The sequence below is a fragment of the Agelaius tricolor genome, unplaced genomic scaffold (genome assembly GCF_023055355.1).
Source record: "Agelaius tricolor isolate 1412-34295 unplaced genomic scaffold, bAgeTri1.0.p SCAF_10, whole genome shotgun sequence".
Taxonomy (NCBI): domain Eukaryota; kingdom Metazoa; phylum Chordata; class Aves; order Passeriformes; family Icteridae; genus Agelaius; species Agelaius tricolor.
The window spans coordinates 35,769,265-35,783,353 of record NW_027269270.1 but is presented as its reverse complement, the minus strand read 5'-3'; positions in this window follow the sequence as shown (position 1 = coordinate 35,783,353).

Sequence of the window (14,089 nt, the reverse complement as noted above, 5' to 3'; positions counted from 1 at the left end):
CTCTGTGGCTGCAGCTCGGTGTCTCTGAATGAAGGGGGATGCTGAGGCAGAGGTGAGGTGGGTTTTGGGGCACGACAGAGGCAGGCCCAGCCCCGGGGAGAGGGGCGAAGCACGTGGTCTCATTTTTAATTTTCACTCTGTGTGATGAGCATGGGACACATGCACCACAAATGCCCTGCAAATATTTTAATATTTGAGTGCCCAAAGCATCTCTTCCCTCCGTGGTCCCATCCCTGCCACCCCAGCAGATGGGGATGCTCCTTCCCTTCTGTCAGGGTGACCCACACACCCCACAGAGAGATGCTTCTCCCTCCTGTATCAGTGCTTGGTATGAGCCTGCTTTCCCAGGAGCATGGAACCATAGAGCATGGCATGGGCTGTGTTGGAAAGGACCCCAAAGCTCGGCTCCTTCCACTCCCTGCCGTGGGCAGGGACCCCTTCCACAGGCCCAGGTTGCTCCAAGCCCCGTCCAAGCTGGCCTTGGACATCTCCAGTTCCACTTCCCTCCCACTCAGCATCCTCCCATGGGTGCAGAGCCTCGGGCTCCCACCAGAGCTGCTCCTTGCCAGGATGATCACCTGCAGCACACCCCACCCTGGGGGTTACCTCAAACCCTGCCCACTGTCCTCTAAAGCTGGTATTTTTGAATTGGCCAGAGGTCAGACTTTGGGAACTCGTGATTGTGGGAGTAATTGATAATCCTGCTCACCCCACAGTTCAGTGCATGCCTGAAATTCCATGTGAAATCCATGCTGACCTGTGTGTTGGCATGGCACCATCTCTTCATCACATAAAATGCTTCTCCATGGTGGGGAAGAGCCCAAGGGGGGATGGATGGCAGGGAGGGAGGGGAGGAACACAGACAAATAACCGAAATTATTATGAATGCATTGGCAGAGCCAGGTTAGCAGTTTTACTGCAGATATACTGGATTATGGAGAGAATTGAATAATTTATCCAGCAATTTTCACATAAGCAATATTATTAAAAATGAAGACATGAAAAAAGAGGTTAGTTATAGTGGAGAATATATATAGGCCATGAATAAATGTATTAGGCAGTAAGAGTAGTGAATGTTTTAGTAGGTTTAGACTAGATTAAAAAAACTTGTGTTTGATTTCAACTAAGTCCTAAAATATCTGCTGAGAAAAAAGCCCAGCTTAGGGTGGGCAGAGGCAGAAGGGCTCCGTGCTTGGTGTGTGTGAGCTGGGAGTGGTGCTGGGAGGAGAGGGAGCTCCTGTGAGCCTGGCAGTGCCTGGAGCTGCCCCATGGCCCAGGGACACCACCCGGGCCAGGCACAGTGGGGAGGTTGAGGGCTTCCAGGATCCCTGCTGCTCCTTGGCTATCCAGGATCCCTGCTGCTCCTTGGCTCCCTGGGATCCCTGCTGCTCCTTGGTTATCCTGGGATCCCTGCTGCTCCTTGGTTATCCAGGATCCCTGCTGCTCCTTGGCTATCCAGGATCCCTGCTGCTCCTTGGCTCCAGGGATCCCTGCTGCTCCTTGGTTATCCAGGATCCCTGCTGCTCCTTGGTTATCCGGGATCCCTGCTGCTCCTTGGTTATCCATGATCCCTGCTGCCCCTTGGTTATCTGGGATCCCTGCTGCTCCTTGGCTATCCATGATCCCTGCTGCTCCTTGGTTATCTGGGATCCCTGCTGCTCCTTGGTTATCCATGATCCCTGCTGCCCCTTGGTTATCCATGATCCCTCTGCTCCTTGGTTATCTGGGATCCCTGCTGCTCCTTGGCTCCCCGGGATCCCTGCTGCTCCTTGACTCCCTGGGATCCCTGCTGGCCCTTGTTCTCCCATGATCCCTGCTGCTCCTTGGTTATCCAGGATCTGTGCTGCTCCTTGGCTTCCCGGGATTCTGGCTGCTCCTTGGCACGGGGCTGGAGCGGGATGGCAGCGGGACAGGGCAGCCCTGCCTGGCCGCCAGGTTTGAGCCCACATCCCAACTTTGGGAATCCTGGGTGCTGCCACTGCCCAGAGGGGATGGGATGTGCTCATCCCAGCATCTCTGCCTGGAGAGGAAACTGCTCCTGTGGACGGTGGCAGTGCCAAATAGGACAGTGGCAGTGCTAACAGAACAGGATGGTGGCAGTGCCCCATGACGGTGGCAGCATTAACAGAACAGGACAGTGGCAGTGCTAACAGGACAGTTGCAGTGCCCCAGGACGGTGGCAGTGCTGACAGGACAGGATGGTGGCAGTGCCCCAGGACGGTGACAGTGTCCCAGGACGGTGGCACCCCGGGGGCGCGGGCAGCGCTGGTAGCAGCGCAGGTGACGGAAATGGCAGCGATGTCCCCGCGCCGCCCGCTCTGTGTCCGTGTGTCCGTGTATCTGTGTGTTTGTGTGTCCGTGTGTCCGTGTGTCTGTCTGTGCCCGCCGCCGCCTCCCTTATCTCTGCCCGCACGCTTATCTCGCCCCCCGCGCGCCCTGGCAGCCACGCCGAATGCTGATGAGCCGCGAGCGGGTGGCGGCCCCGGCATTTCCAGGCGCTGCCTTTGGGATCGAGGGGTTGGTCTGGCTAATTAGCCCGGAGCCTTCTCCTCCCCGGGCACGGAGGCCGGGGAACCGCGGCAACAGCCCCGGCGCTGCTGCGGCTGCCGTGCCACGGGCTGGAACCGGGCTGGAACCGGGCAGGAACCGGGCAGGAACCGGGCTGGAACCGGGCTGGAACCGGGCTGGAACCGGGCTGGCTCCTCCAGAGCCGCCCAGTCACTCACGGGGCACGGACAGAGAGAAAAACATCCCCGGGATCTTCGTGATCCAAATATTAGAATTGTTTTTTAAAAGGAGGCACAGTACAGATATATTTGTTATGTGTATATCTATATCCATCTCTATATCTAATTTATATCCATATCTATCTATATCTATATCATCTATATCTATGTCTAATCTATATCTATATCTATACCTATACCTATATCTATATCTATATCTCATCTATGTCTAATCAATGTCTATGTCTAATCTATATCTATATCTATATCTATATCTATATCTATATCTATATCTATATCTATATCATCTATATCTCATCTATATCTATATCTCATCTATATCTATGTTATATATATAATGCATATATGCATATACACAAAACATACATATACGTACACACACACACACATATTTATTTATTTATTCATTCATTTAGTTATCCTTTCTGTAAATGGTCTAGTGGAAGGCGTCCCGGCCCATGGCAGGGGTCTGGAACAAGCTGAGCTGTAAGGTCCCTCCCAGCCCAAACCATGCCATTATTCTGTGATTCTATATGTGTGTATGGGAGTGGGTAGTGTGGGGAGGATTCCCCTGCCCAAGTCCACCCCTGGACCATCTCTGGAAGGCCAGAGCCATGGCAGGATGTTTAAATCACAGCTCTGTCAGCGTGGCTGGGACAGGCATCCGAGTCGGGCTCAGAGACAGGTTTGTCATAAATACAACTGAAATAAGTTTTAAATACAGGTATATATGTATCTGTGTGTACACAAACCCAGCCTCCCTTTTTTTCTTCTTTGTTTGTAGGAGAACAAACCTCAAAGTGCTTTCAGTCAGTGGTGACTCAGCAGAACGGCCAGGAGAAAGCTGAGAGCACAGTCCTGAATCTGCATGCTTGCTCTCTTTGGGGTTTGCTCCTTGCTGAGGTTTGTTGGGTTTTCATAAAATAGCTTACACTGCCTTGATGCTCCTAAAACAAGGCCATGAAAAAAATTCTCAAAAATGCTGATTTTCAAACTAAATGATGGCATGGAGGAGCAAAGCCCCCTTCTCACTGAGACTGATATTTCCAGTGTGGTGGTGCCTCGGCACACCAGATTCCTGATGGTGGGACTGGCAGGTCCTGGCTTTTATACAGGAGTCCTGTCCCACCCCATCCCATCCCATCCCATCCCATCCCATCCCATCCCATCCCATCCCATCCCATCCCATCCCATCCCATCCCATCCTTGGATGGAGGGGAAGAGGACACAGAAGAGGACCCCCATGTTTCCCTTGGGAATGCTGATTCCTCACCCCGACACAGGGCTGAGGTTTCCCCTTTCAGCTCCAGGTTTATTTTTTAAACACTGAAATTTGGGATGGAGGAACCAGACCCACGAGGGTTTTGGTCCCATTGTGCAGGTGGGAGCCCGTGTGCCCCCTGGCATTCACAGAACAGATGCTCATTGGAGAAAATCAAATTCATCCACCCTTGCTGAAGCTGGATGGGCCTGGAGATGGGAAGGAGCCTGCTGGTGGCTGTGAGCAGCATGTGGGGTCACCACAGACAGCAGGGACTGGTGGGGACAGGGCGAGTATGGACATGTGGGGCACCACAGACAGCAGGGACTGGTGGGGACGGGGTGAGTATGGACGTGTGGGGTCACCAGAGACAGCAGGGACTGGTGGGGACGGGGCGAGTATGGACGTGTGGGGTCACCAGAGAGAGCAGGAACTGGTGGGACAGGGCGAGTATGGACATGTGGGGCACCACAGACAGCAGGGACTGGTGGGGACGGGGTGAGTATGGACGTGTGGGGTCACCAGAGACAGCAGGGACTGGTGGGGAGAGGGAGAGTATGGACATGTGGGGTCACCAGAGAGAGCAGGAACTGGTGGGACAGGGAGAGTATGGACATGTGGGGTCACCAGAGAGAGCAGGAACTGGTGGGACAGGGAGAGTATGGACGTGTGGGGTCACCAGAGACAGCAGGGACTGGTGGGGACAGGGTGAGTATGGACATGTGGGGTCACCAGAGAGAGCAGGAACTGGTGGGGACAGGGTGAGTATGGACATGTGGGGCACCACAGACAGCAGGGACTGGTGGGGACAGGGTGAGTATGGACGTGTGGGGTCACCAGAGAGAGCAGGAACCCCTCTGGAGGGCCAGGGCGGGATGGGAGATGCTGGGACTGTCCCACCCCAGGGCCAGCAGCGCTGCCAAGCAGGACAGGCCCTCAGCCAGCAGCACCCTGCAGGTGCTGGGGATCCCGTGAAGCTGCAGGGCTGGGAGGGAGCAGGACGGGCTCCTGGCCTAATGGTGCTCCTGTTCCGTGCTGCTCCTCCACATCTGGTCGCCAAAGAGTCACTCTGTCACCCTGCAGCCTGCTAATGAGATCCCCCATTTAATTAATACCATAAGAATTTTAATTCTGACTGAATCAATTTAACGTGATGTGATTTTGTCAGCTCTATTCCCCAAGTAAAAAGTGAGCCTGATGCTTATTACATACATCATTTCACGGGCTCTGCATTCCCTGCTGACTTAAACAAATTCTAATTAAGACTAATTAAAGCATCATTTATGAAAGCGCTTGTGATAGCTATGCAAACATTCTGGGTGGGTATGCTTTGCATAATAATTATCCTAGTTAATATTAAGGCTAGGTCCTTGGCAATTAGGTCTTTGAAACAGAGAGTTATTCTGAATTTAGCCCTTTCCACTGTTAGCAATTAATAACAAAAAATAATGTGCTAAATTTATGTAGTGACTTCATTAACCGGATGCATTTAGAAGTTGCAGGTTTGTTTGCATTTTGAAGTTGAGGCGCAGTTTGTGAGCCAGGTGAGGACATTAAACCAAGGAAGGGGGTCCTGAGGCCGTGTCGGGAGGAGCTGTGGCTGCAGTGACACTCCCACTGGGAATGTCCTGTCCCCCATGGAGCTCCTCTGCTCCAGAGGCTGGTTACAGACAGGAACTGGCAGGTTTAAAACATTTTGAAACAAACCAAGCATTAGCTCCATTTGGTTCAGTTTGTGTTTCCTAGGTTGGAGAGGTTTTCCAATTCCTGCAGCAGCTGCTGGAATTTGGGAAAGGAGCCCTGGAGAGCTGAAGGGATGCAGTGCCATTGGGTCCACTGACCAAAGGAGCATTTCCTTGGCTGGTGCTTGGTCCATAAAATCAAACAAACCTCCCCAGCCCTGTAGGAGCATCTGCCTGTGCTCCCCATGGGGCAGGGGCACCGTGTTGTGCATGATTCTCCAAATATTCTGCTTTTTCTCTCAAAACAGAGAGTGGCCTGGGGTGTGTGTAACAGCTCTGCTGCCTAAACCCTGCCCAGAGGGAAAGGGATGGTTGAACCTCCTGCTCTGGTGTGGGTCACAACTCCCACACACCTTCAGGAGGTGCTGCGGGACACAAGGTGACAGTAAAAAGCAGGATGAAAAAATCCTTCCATGAACTTCCCAAACATTTTGGGTGTTTGAGACCAGAAAAACTCTGGATTTGATCCGTGGGGTCTCATTTTCTACAGAGATGTAGTGGGAAGGCTGTGGGAGGCAGCCCTGGCTTCTGAGCCACTTCTGTGGCCCTTCCATGCACGAGACCTTGTGCACCACTTCAAACACTTCATCTTGATGCTGACTGACAGCAAAGTTCTGCCTGGCCTATAGCTTTATCCAAATTAGGGTGACATTTGGTACATCCTTCTGATTCCTAATGAGAAGGGTTTATGCTCCTTGAGGTCAGCTGTCACTTAGACATGGCACAGAATCACAGAGTCAGAGAATTACAGGAGGGTTTGGGTTGGGAGAGACCTTGGAGCTCATCTCACTCCATCCCCTTCCACACCAACACCTTCCACTGGAGCAGGCTGCTCCAAGCCCTGTCCAACCTGACATCTTCCCAGGAAACCTGGGCAGGTGGGCCCTGGGTATCAATCTTGCTCTTCACCCCTATTTTCTGGAGACTTTTTTTCCCCTTCTTGGCTGTTATTTGTGGTTTGGAGAGTGAAATGCACAAAGGCCACTCGGCTCAGCTGGGGGAGCGCTCTGGAGCAGAAGGGCCTGGTGTGCACAGGCTCTGCTCTGTAGTCAGGAGGCAGGAGAGCTGCCAGCCCAGCAGCACAGCGGAGATTTGGGGGCAGTGCTGGTTTAGCACCCTGAGAGGTGGACATGGCTGGGCCTGTGGCTGCAGCTCCTCACACCGGCACTGGGAAACACCGTCCTGGGCTGGGCTCTGCCTGGAGGGGGAAGCAGCTGGGAAGCCCCAGAGGAGGGAAAGAGGAAGCGTCAGAAAAGTCAGGAGTGCCCCCAGGCCTGGAGTCCCCCTGGCCTGGCTTTGGGGAAGCTGCTGCCTCGGCACCTCCCTTTGGGCCGGCCCGGGCCGTTCCCCTGCAGCCTCCACCCAACGCACCCGGCACGGTCCTGCCGTGACAGGGCAGGGAGCACAACCATCCCAGCAGAATCACAGGATGCTCCAAGGCCATGAGCCCCCAGCACAGCCAGGGCTGCGCCCTGACCCCTGTCCCCACGTGCCACATCCACAGGGCTTTCGCACCCCTCCGGGGATGGGGACCCCAGTGTTTGGCCAGGCAATCCACTGGAAATACATGCTGGATAAACAGAGGGGGATATCCATTTATGCTAATTTTGCCTGGGTAATTTTTGCCAGCTTTTTGCTGTATTAGCCTTGGAGGCTGCGGCGTGCGGCTCCCCAGTATTGCAGGATTGACAGGCAGCTGGTGCAATAATCAACCTGCTATTCCCACCCTGCCCAGGGCTCGGGGAGGATGGGAACAAGACAGATATCTACCCACTCACCATTTAACGTGCACTGCTCCTCGCTGAACATGCAGATGGCATGGCGGTCCCAGATTTCATTTGAGTTAATCTAATCCCTCCACTGCTCCCACTAGAAAGGAGGGCATTAGCAGCCATATGTCAACCAGATTTGTCAGATTATTCATTACAATTAATTGCTGTTCTCACTTAAGGCCTTTAAGGCTGTGAATTGCTCTGAATTCTATTGCAAACACAAAATTATGAGTAAAAGACTTTAGCCCTGTCATTCAAATTTCATGCTGACCTTTATCAGCTTTTGGCTTTTCCATGGGTGCTGGGCTGAAAGCTTTCTAATTGGGGCTCCATTTCTTCCCTTCTCCAGGTAAGAGAAGGGAAGAAATGTGGTGTGGCCACCACAGCACGGGAGAGCTCGCTGGGCAGCATTTAACTGCCAGCTCATAATGCATTAGGAGGGTAATGAAACGAGCTGGCTGTCATCATGACCCAATATACTAATTAAGCCTCTAAATACTGCAGCTTTTTAAGACACTTTCTGTCCTGGGCAGACTTTTTGGAGCTGCGTTTCTCTTTGGGTTGTTTCATTAGCTAAACGCCTTCACAAGTGGTTTTATGGGTCATCTTTAGGTGAGGTATTGGAGAGGAACCCTTGGCTGTGAGGCCTGGCCCAGCTCCAGGAGTGATGCTGCCCACAAAGGGGTCACACACTGGCTGGGAATGGCCTCTGACATTCCCATTCCTCTGGGCTGCCTAAAGAAAGGCATTCAGACAGGAAATGTAAACCTCAGTGTGGAAAAAGTCCAGAAATGTAAGTCCATAATTAATTTTCCAAGAGCTCTGCCCTGATTTACTGTCAGCAGCAGCAGCAGCAGCAGCAGCACTCCCTGAGCCCACCACAGCATCCCCCTGCCTCCTCTCTGGGCACCTCAGAGTGATGTGCTGGTGACCAAAGCCATGGGTTTGGGAGCTGGCAGGAAATCCTGCCTGTGCTTCTGCTGCCTCAGGGAGGGAGGCATTCCTGACGGTGTCACTCTCTGAGATGCACAGACATATGCATATGTATAGATTTTTATATATAAACACCCATTTATATATATACATACACATAGGTAAATGCCTGTGTGTGTGTATAAACATAATTTTAAATATATATATATAAAATATGTATTAATGAACAATTAGCAAAGAGATAATCTCACAATCTGCAAGTACTTTGTATTCCAGTCTGTTCTCCGTGTGCAGCGTTTGGATTCACAGACTGTAATCTCACTTCTCCTGCCAAAACATCAACCTGAATAATGTCTATTTACTTTTAAACCTCGCTGAGAGAGAGGAATTTACAATTCATGGGTGGCACTGCCTGCCACAGCTCCGTGTGAGTGAGGCAGGGCCAGCCCTGCACAGCCCAGAGGGGGAACAGGGCAGGGACAGGCAGGGAGAGGAGGCCAGGATGGAGGGGAAGGGGCTGCAGGGCTCTGTCCATGCCATGAGGGGCCAGGATGGAGGGGAGGGGGCTGGCAGGGCTCTGTCCATCCTGTGAGGGGCCAGGATGGAGGGGAAGGGGCTGCAGGGCTCTGTCCATCCCATGAGGGGCCAGGATGGAGGGGAAGGGGCTGCAGGGCTCTGTCAGTCCCATGAGGGGCCAGGATGGAGGGGAAGGGGCTGCAGGGCTCTGTGCATCCTGTGAGGGGCCAGGATGGAGGGGAAGGGGCTGCAGGGCTCTGTGCATCCTGTGAGGGGCCAGGATGGAGGGGAAGGGGCTGCAGGGCTCTGTCAGTCCCATGAGGGGCCAGGATGGAGGGGAAGGGGCTGCAGGGCTCTGTCAGTCCCATGAGGGGCCAGGATGGAGGGGAGGGGGCTGGCAGGGCTCTGTCCATCCCATGAGGGGCCAGGATGGAGGGGAAGGGGCTGCAGGGCTCTGTCCATCCTGTGAGGGGCCAGGATGGAGGGGAAGGGGCTGCAGGGCTCTGTCCATCCTGTGAGGGGCCAGGATGGAGGGGAAGGGGCTGCAGGGCTCTGTCCATCCTGGGCTGTGAGTGTGTGTGGTATTTTCTGGGTCCCCCATCGAAGGAGGAAGGAATGAATCTGACTCCATGTTCTCAGAAGGCTAATTTGTTATTTTATGTTACTATATTATCTTAAAGAATGCTCTACTAAACTATACTGAAGAATAGAGAAAGGATACTTACAGAAGGCTTAACAAGATACTCATGAAACACTCATGACTCCTTCCAGAGCCCCGACACAGCCTGACCGTGATTGGTCAATAAGTTAAAACAATTCACATGAAACCAATCAAACAATGGCCGGTTGGTAAACAATGTCCAAACCACATTCCAAAGCAGCAAAACATGAGAGAAGCAAATCAGATAATCCTTTTTTTCCTCTTTCCCTGAGGCTTCTCAGCTTCCCAGGAGAGGAAATCCTGGTGAAGGGATTTTTCCAGAAAATATGATGGTGACAAATGTGGGGCTGCATGTGGGATACACACAGGATGCATGCAGGATGCAGTGGAGCCCTGCAGCATGGCCAGGCAGGGATGCAGCCATGCAGGAGGAGCCCTGTGCCATGGTGAGGATGCAGGGATGCACAGGGAGCTCTGTGCCATGGTGAGGATGCAGGAGGAGCCCTGTGGCCCAGGCTGGTGAGGATGCAGGGATGCAGGAGGAGCCCTGTGCCATGGTGAGGATGCAGGGATGCACAGGCAGTGCCATGGTGAGGATGCAGGGATGCACAGGGAGCTCTGTGCCATGGTGAGGATGCAGGGATGCACAGGCAGTGCCATGGTGAGGATGCAGGGATGCAGGAGGAGCCCTGTGGCCCAGGCTGGTGAGGATGCAGGGATGCAGGAGGAGCCCTGTGCCATGGTGAGGATGCAGGGATGCACAGGCAGTGCCATGGTGAGGATGCAGGGATGCAGGAGGAGCCCTGTGGCCCAGGCTGGTGAGGATGCAGGGATGCAGGAGGAGCCCTGTGCCATGGTGAGGATGCAGGGATGCACAGGCAGTGCCATGGTGAGGATGCAGGGATGCAGGAGGAGCCCTGTGGCCCAGGCTGGTGAGGATGCAGGGATGCACAGGGAGCTGCCCAGCACATCCCAGGGATGAGGTGGGCAGACCCTGTGCCCGTGGCACACGGACCCAGCCCCTTCCCAGCCCAATATTGTCCAGCAGGGGCTGTTATTAAACATACAATATCCCCCACACGGTGACAGGAGAAATGATATAAAATTTCATATAGCCACCCTGGTGTATAAACAGGCTAAATCCCCACACATTCCCAGCCCTCAGCAGTCTAAAGGTTAAAGCCTGTCAGCTGGATTTCACAGATTCCAGGAAGGAATGGAGAAGTCACGCCAACTCCTCATTGTACACCAGTGATCAAACATCTCCTCATTACACTTCAATATTGTTGCCTCTAAAGGTCACCATTGCTGAACATAATCACACAAAATCAAAACTGCAAACTTTATATATCATGGAGGTAGTAAATAGCTCGGAGGTTTATTTTCTGGTGCCTGAACAACATTCTGAGCCCATTTATAAATTCCTGGGTGCTGTGGCATGAACCGAGTGCATTTGCAGGGGCTAACAAAAGCTTCAATTAAATCAATTTCCTGTGAAAAATATTCAAAATAATTTATTAGGTCAGTACCAACTGGTCTAATCAAGCAATTGTTCCTCAGCAACTTGAATTTGCATAATTAAAAAAGAATTTTGATTATTTAGAGAAACAGCAGATTTTTAAGAACTTTATTTCTACGTCAGATTCCTTGAAACACTTCATCCTTGATGCAGAGAGGATCCTGGAATTTATTGAGATGTTTCTGAGATGTGCCATAAATCCTGGATCACTCCATTATTTTCCTATTCACTGGTTTTCCTGAGCATTCATTTAGCTCAGCAGAGCCTCGGCCCCAGCTCATCCACAGGCTCCCAGGAAAACCATGTCTGCTCTTTTCACCTCAGTGAAAACACAGAAATTCAGGCCTGGGATGGACGGACACTTCTCCAAACTCAGGCCAAGTAAGAGAGGAAAACTGATCCTGAAAAGAGAGACTGGCAGGTGCAGTGAGCAGTTTTGCAGGAGGGTGGATTCACAGATGAAAAGGAAAACTTCCACCAGCCAAATGATTTGCCAACTACTTGCCAAATTCAGCAAGTATGAGCAAGGAGAAAACATAAAGCAGAAGGATTCCAGCTATTCCATGGGTGGGATGTTTGGCCAGCCCCAAACAGGGATGTCTGTAGGTGATGGAAACCATCCCGTGAAAGCCCTGCCTGCTGGTTTCTCCATCCCCAGGCCCTTTCCCAGCTGCATGCTGCACAAGTACTGGAGAAGGGTCCAAGTCAAGCCAGGGTCCCAGCAGTGTGTCCTGGGCAGCCAGGCCCCATTCCCACTGTGAGAAATAGCTCTCACTTTCATAAATGTAGAAAGGTTTATTAAACCTTATCAAAACTGCAACAGCAGACTGAATAGAGAGAATGCTGGGGTGCGGGAGCAGAGGATTTTCCCCACCATGTGCTCCCCAACACAATGCAGGTTTGGCCTTTTAACCCTTTAGTCCCTCCAAGGTTCCGCCCATTGACTCCTTCTGCTGTCCAGTGGTGGAGATCACTTCCTCAAATCCTGAATGCAGGGCAGGGGGTGCCATAGTGACCAGCCAATCCTCCCAAATGTCCCAACCCCAGCTGCCCCTTGATAACAATGCAAGGGGGTGAAACCTAACTATAAATCTGTAAAACTTTCCTCAAGCTTTCCACATGATATTTGTCTGTTAATGGTGGGAGTCAATCATTGTATTACTCAGTGTCCCTGGTACCTGCCCAGGTGGGGCTGTGCCTCAGGGTCCTGGTACCTGCCCAGGTGGGGCTGGGAGCAGGGGCTGTGCCTGCACCAGGGGTTCTGTGCCTGCACCTGGGGTTCTGTGCCTGCACCAGGGGTTCTGTGCCTGCACCTGGGGTTCTGTGCCTGCTGGCTCAGTCACCCACCAGGCAGCCCCTCGGCAGGCACAGGCCAGGCTCCTCTGTCCCCTGGGTCTGCTGGCTGAGTCACCGTGAAAAACGCCAATCGCTTGGTTTCGAAATTTTAAAAGTTTAACAGTAATTAAATGGTTATAAGAATAGTAATACAGTTAGAGTAATAATAATTTGGACAATTTGGATTAGGACAATATGAGACAATAGAAACAAAGAGTTACGGACACCCAGGTACCTTTTCTGGGCAAAATAAACCTGAAAAAGGACACTCGTTAACAGAGGATTAAGCCTTAAAAACAATAGGGTTTTTTGCATATTTTTCTGTTGCATATTCATACACCTCATACATGATACATAAATTCCATTCAAACACAGGATTCTGTCTGGTAGTGTCAGCTTCTTCCTCTGAATCCGAATGGCATCTTCAGGCCTGAGCAAGGCAGGAAGAAGTTCGTTTTTTCTGATAAGAGGGCAATAAATTCTTTTTCTCTGAAAGATTTAGGTTTCCTGTGGCTGCTATCTCAGTGTGAGTCCTTTCTTTAAAGAAAGTATCCTACATAGCATAGTCTCTATTGTAACCTTTTGTTATAACCTAAAACTATATTTAACACACTACTTAAGAGAATTAATACAGCATCACTTTCTAACACAACACATATAATATTCATTTTAATATTTGCAAAAAGCCAATCCTTAAATATGCATTTGTTTGGAAAATAAACACAATGCACAGAGCTCCATTATTAAGCTTAGAACTGCCTAATATCTCACTAGATAAACTTTTCAGCACCTTAGGGAGTTATTCTAGGCAAGCATTAATGCACAGACCATTGTTCTATTTGTCCTTGCTTTTCTACTTTTTAAATAATTTTTCTGCTGACCAATCCCATGGCTGCTGCTTGGCTCTGACCACAGTTCTGCTGTCTCTGGGGCTGCCCTTTGCAGCTTTCCCAAACCCCTCTGATTTATGGGCTCCCTCAGGAAGGTTTGATGCAGTGCTGGGCTGTGCAGATGGAGCAGGCCTGGCTGGGTGCACAGAGCTCTGCTGGGCCAGGACCTGTGGGAACCCAGGACACCCCTCTGTCTGTCCTGGACTGCCAGGACCCTGCCAGGGGGCTCAGGGACCCTGGCACAGAGCCCAACACACCTGTGGGTTTGGTTATGACCCATGGAGCAAGTTACCAACCTTGTATGAGGATCTGCAAGCCAAGACAGTTTAAGGAGAATGATAGTGAACTTATCACGGGGTAAAAAATGGATTTTTGGGGTTTTTAGAATGGGGGTTCAGGGGGAAAGATGGAGGGATCTGGGCATGTCCACCCTTTCTCCTTTTTCTTGGCCTCCATCTCCTGCTGTGATGGTGGCACCTTTGGGACTGGTTTAGAGTAGAAGCTCAGTGTCTAACACAGGTGATGGGTATTGGGAAGTCATTGTAAATACTGTACAGGTAGTTTTTAGTATAAAAAGATAACACAGCCCCAGGGCAGGCAGAGTGCCTCTGTCTGTCCTGCTGAGCAGACCTGGGCAGGTCAGAGAAAGAATTTTATAGATAAGGAACAGTAACCAACCTTGAGACCCAGAACTGAAGAGCTCTGACTCCTTC